General features: G+C 40.7%; 1 pseudogene across 1 annotated transcript; it reads right to left on the reverse strand.

Moving 5' to 3' along the window:
- Positions 1–3,013: 3,013 nt before the first annotated feature.
- LOC147346077 (elongation factor 1-alpha 1 pseudogene) lies at positions 3,014–4,769 on the reverse strand (annotated as a pseudogene). Its single transcript, XR_015153485.1, has 2 exons — positions 4,766–4,769; positions 3,014–4,703 (listed from the first exon to the last, which is right to left on the reverse strand). The product of XR_015153485.1 is annotated as an elongation factor 1-alpha 1 pseudogene (transcript).
- Positions 4,770–6,908: the final 2,139 nt, after the last annotated feature.

A 6,908-nucleotide genomic window follows, 5' to 3' on the forward strand; every position in this document is an offset into this window, starting at 1 on the left:
TTGAGGGAGTTATTTCTGTGTCAGAAAAGGGGAGCAGAAAATAATAAATGTCTTCACATTTGTTACTATTTGAGAATTTACTGTATTATTAATATTTACCTGTCTTACTATTTCACTGACTTTCATTCCCTCTTCTAACAGTTTTGAGACTAATGTTATTCAGGTAAGTAACTTTAGTTATCTAGATACAAGAATCATCCCAGAAAAATTATAAGGAAGTCTCAAGGTAGGCCAGTTTTGGAACATGCAACCAGTCCATTCTAAAGGAGATCAGCCCTGGGATTTCTTTGGAAGGAATGATGCTTAAGCTGAAACTCCAGTACTTTGGCCACCTCATGCGAAGAGTTGACTCATTGGAAAAGACTCTGATGCTGGGAGGGATTGGGGGCAGGAAGAGAAGGGGAAGACAGAGGATGAGATGGCTAGATGGCATCACTGACTTGATGGATGTGAGTCTGAGTGAACTCCAGGAGTTGGTGATGGACAGGGAGGCCTGGAGTGCTGCGATTCATGGGGTCGCAAAGAGTTGGACACAACTGAGCGACTGATCTGATCTTATCTGATAGAAGAAAGCTGGATTTGGGGTACTGTGGTTATACAAGGCATTGTAAGAAAATTGTGTTAAGCTCATCTATGGCTCAAGAAAAATGAGCTGTGGTGCAACACAATGAATGAACGCTTGGAGTCCTTTCAACAGCAGGACTTTGGAAAAGGAGCACCAGGCCAGTTTTGAAGAACGTCATGGATAAATCACCACTTTTGTTCCGTATCAATATAGTTGCTGGTATTGGCATCCCGTTCCTCAGAACAGAAAGTAAATTCTAGAGGAGGAGAAGGAGTTTATTCCCCTAAGAAACATGAAGACTTTGTTCCTAGAGGCTTTGAACTTGTTGTTGTTTAGTCGCTAAGTCTTGCCCAACTCTTTTGCGACTCCATGGACTGTAGCCTGCCAAGCTCCTCTGTCCATGGAATTTCCCAGGCAAGAATACTGGAGTGGGTTGCCATTTCCTTTTCCAGGAGATCTTCTAGACCCAGGGATTGGGCCTGTGTCTCCTGCATTGGTAGGTGGATTCTTTACCACTGAGCCACCAAGGAAGCCTGGCTTTGAACTTAAGTATGGCTAAATTGAGTTAATAAAACTAAAGTCAATTCAGACTGTGTCATTGAGTAGAAATATCTAGGATACAGCAATGCTTGCCACTTATTGTGCTGAAAATGGTATTAGGCAACTTAGGATCATTTCTACCCTTATAGTACTCATGCAACACAGTATCTCTATTTTGCAGACTAGGAAATTAACACTTAGAGACATTCTTATCATTTACTAGTAACTGAAATGAAAACCTAGGCGTTTTGATCCCAGTGACACCTCTGAAAGAATTCTGCTTTGTCAGACTCTAGAGGATTTCTTGCAGAAGGAAATGGCAACCCACTCCAGTATTTTTGCCTGGCAAATCCCATGGACAGAGGAGACTGGCAGGCTACATACAGTTCAAGGGGTCTCAAGAGTTGGACATGACTTAGCAGACTAAACCACCAGAGGATTTCTTATATTTTCCCAGTAAAACCCAGAATACATAATAGATCATCTACATTTAATTTTTGGACAAATTAAAAAGTGACTGACTCTTTAGATGTATTCTGAAACAAACAAAGCACCCCAACCAACTATCCATGAATTTAACAGACATGGCTCCCTATGAATGTCATACAACTATCTGGGGGTATAAAATGGAGATCTTTCATACCTAAGTGCTCCCCACTCTGTGTGGTTTCTTTAGAGATCCTGTCTGTTGTTCTGGCTGAAAAACACATGTCAAAGTAGGAAGGACTCTAGGATGCTAGACAGTATCCTAGACCTCTCTCTGATGTGCCTCTGCCCCTTAATTTTTGTATCTTCTGGAAACTGTGAATGGTTATTACATGGCAAAGGGGAAGTGAGGTTGAAGATAGAATAAAGTTTGCTAATCTGGTGACTTTAAAATATAGATTATTCTGGTTTATCCAGGTGGGCTCAATCCCGTGGATCCTTAAATGTGGAGGAGGGAGGCAGCAAAGCCAGTGTCAGAGCGATGCAGAGAGAGAGACTCGACCAGTCACTGCTGGCTTGGAAGATGGACGTGGCTTCAAGCCGAGGAATTCTGGCAGTCTCCGGAAACTAGAAAAGGCAAGGAAATGGACTCATCCTAAAGCTCCAAAAAAAAAAAAAAAAAAAGAAAGCAGCCCTAATAACATCTTATTTTAGTCCAGTGAGAGCTGCTTCAGGCTCTGACTTCAAGAACTGTGAGATTAAATTTGTGCTGTTTTGAACAGCCAAATTTGTGGTAATTTGTTACAGCAGCGATACAAAACTAATACAATAGAATATAGACTATATATATCTTCATTAAAAAGATGACTTGCCCAAGCAGACATGAGTATTAGATGGCATAGCGTGCATTTAAACCCAGGTTCATCTGACGCCAAGGTCTTTGCTCTTCTGTTCTGTTTTAGGAGCTCTGCTCTTATTAAAGGATGTCCCTGTGGAATTTTCTCTTGGCTGACAGCTACAGGTTTTGGTTTTCTGTTTTTATTATAAAACTTTCTTCTGTTGCATTCAGATTTGTTTGCTTCCTAAGGGGAGAGATTGTTTTCACCCACTGCCATGCCTAGGAGAGAGTTTTCCCCAGGTTTTTGCATGGGGCTTAAAAAGTATAATTAAGATCACTTTGAATACTAATTTTGAGCTGTTGAGATAAGAGTGATTGTGACTTAGAAGTATATAAGTGAAAAATATTTACAAATCTTTTAGAAAAGATTTCTTACCTGTCTAAATTCAAGTTAAACTTAAATTATAAAAACACTAGTTTAGTTTTTACTGTTTATGAATAAAAAAAGAGTAAACAGTTTTTACTATTTATGAGATTAGATAAAAAGCATTTAAGATCAGAAAGGCTTTTGTTGAAACTCAAGCGTCCTCTAATTTGTGTGATCCTGGAATGATTACCTCTGTGATTTAATTTTCTGATTTTTATTATTTTTTTTTTTCTCATTAAACTTTTTTTAATGGGTCTCAAATTCTGTGACAGATTTTTGGTCAAGTTGTTTTCATTAAAAAGTACTGACTTTAAAAACTAATAACTTAAATTGCCACACACAAAACATATGGTCCACAAAAACGTTCTCCTTTCCTTCTGAAGGTTTTAGGATGCATTGTTATCATTAACCAGTCTTTTATTATTAAACTTAGATGGCCAATTGAGACAAACAGTTCTGAGACCATTCTTCCACCACTGATTAAGACTGGGGTGGCAGGTATTGGGGATAATATTCATTTAGCCTTCTGAGCTTTCTGGGCAGACTTGGTGACCTTGCCAGCTCCAGCTGCCTTCTTGTCCACTTCTTCGATGACACCCACAGCGACTGTCTGTCTCATGTCATGCACAGCAAAACGGCCCAGAGGAGGATAATCAGAGAAGCTCTTGACACACATGGGCTTGGCAGAAACCATATCAATGATGGCAGCGTCACCAGATTTCAAGAATTTAGGGCCATCTTCCAGCTTTTTCCCAGAACAACGATCAATCTTCTCCTTCAGCTCAGCAAACTTGCAAGCAATGTGAGCTGTGTGACAGTCCAGCACAGGTGCATATCCAGCACTGATTTGGCCTGGATGGTTCAAAATAATCACCTGAACTGTGAAGCCAGCAGCTTCCATGGGTGGATCATTTTTGCTGTCACCAGCCACATTGCCACGACAGACATCTTTGACAGACACATTCTTGACATTGAAGCTCACATTGTCTCCAGGAAGGGCTCCACTCAATGCTTCATGGTTTGCATTTCTACAGACTTCACTTCAGTTGTTACACTGACTGGAGCAAAGGTGACCACCATGCCAGGTTTGAGAACACCAGTCTCCACACGACTCACAGGGACAATACCAATACCACCAATTTTATAGACATCCTCGAGAGGCAAATGCAAGGGTCTGTCAGTTGGGTGAGTTGGTGGCAGGATGCAATCCAGAGCTTCAAGCAGGGGGGTTCCACTGGCATTGCCGTCCTTACGGGTAACTTTCCATCCCTTGAACCATGGCATGTTAGCACTTGGCTCCAGCATGTTGTCACCATTCCAGCCAGAAATTGGCACAGATGCTACTGTGTCGGGGTTGTAGCCAATTTTGTTAATGTAGGTGCTGACTTCCTTAACAATTTCCTCGTATCTCTTCTGGCTATAGGGTGGCTCAGTGGAATCCATTTTGTTAACGCCAACAATTAGTTGTTTCACTCCCAGGGTGTAAGCCAGAAGGGCATGCTCACGGCTCTGCCCGTTCTTGCAGATACCGGCTTCAAATTCACCAACACCGGCAGCAACAATCAGGACGGCACAGTCAGCCTGGGATGTGCCTGAAATCATATTTTTGATGAAGTCTCTGTGTCCTGGGGCATCAGTGATGGTAACATAGTACTTGCTGGTCTCAAATTTCCATAGGGAGATATCAATGGTGATACCACACTCACGTTCAGCTTTAAGTTTGTCCAAGACCCAGGCATATTTGAAGGAGCCCTTTCCCATCTTGGCAGCCTCCTTCTCGAACTTTTCAATTGTTCTCTTGTCAATCCCGCCACATTTGTAGATCAGATGGCCAGTCGTGGTAGACTTCCCTGAATCTACATGCCCAATGACAACGATGCTGATGTAGATCTTTCCTTTTTCTTTTCCTTTCCGATTTTGGCTCAGGTTTAACGGTGGTTTTCACGACACCTGTGTCCTGGAGGTAAACCCATTGCGAAAAAGCTAATTTTCTGATTTTTAAAATGGATATAACATAACTCAGTCAGATTCAAATAAGGATTCATGTGGAGCACAACATAATCCATAAAACACTATACTGATGTAAGGTGTAATACTTATTATTGTTATGAAATTTGAAAAAGAACATATGAGTCTATTTGAATGCGATCCTCTAGTTGTATGAAAAGTTGAGTTGATTATTGTACCTCTAAATCCCATGGATGGAGGAGCCTGGTAAGCTGCAGTCCATGGGGTCCCTAAGAGTTGGACACGACTGAGCGATTTCACTTTCACTTTTCACTTTCATGCATTGGAGAAGGAAATGGAAACCCACTCCAGTGTTCTTGCCTAGAGAATTCCAGGAATTGGGGAGCCTGGTGGGCTGCCATCTATGAGGTCTCACAGAGTCGGACACAACTGAAGCGACTTAGCAGCAGCAGCAGCAGCAGCAGCAGCAGCAGGGTTTTACCACTGTCAGTTTGTACAATCACTGGCTGATCAAGAAAAAAATTATACATCAATTTCAATAATGCACATTATTATTAGCTTTCCAAACTAATCTGGAGCACAGAGGTCCCTCAGTGTTCAGAACTCATAAGATTTGTTGTTTATAACAGTGGTTCACAGATTTGGCTACACCTCAAAATCAGAGGAAGAAATGAAAAAAAAACAACAACAACAAACCCGGGCTCTATGATGAAATACTCTGATTCCATAAAAACCAAAACAAAACAAAATAAAAAACAGAAAACCGTTCCTAGTGATTCCGATTACTACCCAGGTTTGGACACCACTAGCATATGCCAGTCTTTTGATAGTCGGGATGGGCTTCCCCAGCGGCTCAGTGGTGAAGATTCTGTGTGCAGTGCAGGAGCCGCAGGTTCAGTCCCTGGTTCAGGAAGACCCTCTGGAGGAGGGCATGGCAACCCACTCCAGCATTCGTGTCTGAAGAATTCATGGACAGTGGAGCCTGGTGGGCTACAGTCCATGGGGTCCCAAAAGAGCTGGACACACAATTTAGTGACTCCACAACAGTAACCACAGCTTGTCTTGAATAATGCAGTTGATGATGTTTACATAGAGAAAAGTCTGGATTGTTCACAGACCACAAGTAGTGGTTTGTACTTCAATTACTTGGAGAGGTAATAGCAAGATTTTAATTATTTATAATACATGTTTAGAACACTTAGAACTTGGAAAAAACCATAGAAATTATCTTCTTTTCAACTTCTCTTTTTTTTCGCTCCCCCAAATGAAGAAACTTAGGCTGAAAGAAGTTAAAAGACCCTTCCGAAGGTGACTGTACTAGCCTCCTAGGACTAGAATTCCCAGATTTTGCATTTTTGCTCTATTCATGGTAATTCTACAGACACAACTGAAATTCACAAATAGTCAAATCCCTAATTTTACCAAGAATTCCATCTTCTGTCCTTTACTATAATTCTTAATAAGTGGCAAAATGTACTATAAATTAAATATAATTTAAATTATAGTCTAGAATCATTATAGTTAATTATATATAGTATAGGGGCTTCCCCAGTGGTTCAGCAATAAAGAATCTGCCTGCACTTCAGGAGAGGGGGCAGGAACTGCTGGTTTGACCCCTGGGTCAGGAAGATCTCCTGGAGAAAGAAATGGCAACACACTCCAATATTCTTGTCTGAGAAATACCATGGACAAAGGAGCCTGGTGGGCTACAGTCCATGGGATCGCAAAAGAGTTGGACATGATTTAGTGACCAAACAGCAACATATATAGTATGTCTAGTAATTATACATCATATATTATTATAGTCATTAATTATAGACTCTAAGTAAAATTCCCCCCTATGAATAGTATATGGCGAGTGTGCTAAGTATCTTCAAAATGAGAAAAGTGAAGGAAAAACCACCTAAATCAACAAGAGTGTTTGTACCCTCATTGTTTTTATGCTGCTTTTTATGCTCTTGCTTATAACACCCAGCATGGGAATTACTGTAACGTTAACCTCCTCCAGCATCATCAATAGGACTGATTTAAACTAATGTGAACAAGTTAGATATTAAAATGCATAATAAAAATCATATAGAGAAGCAAAAAAAAATTTCACCTTGTTAAATAATAAAGCATTTTTCTGCTTGAGGTTTCACACA

The sequence above is a fragment of the Bos grunniens genome, chromosome 24 (assembly GCF_055505025.1).
Source record: "Bos grunniens cultivar Pamir isolate PY7600 chromosome 24, Bosgru_T2T1.0, whole genome shotgun sequence".
Lineage (NCBI taxonomy): Eukaryota > Metazoa > Chordata > Mammalia > Artiodactyla > Bovidae > Bos > Bos grunniens.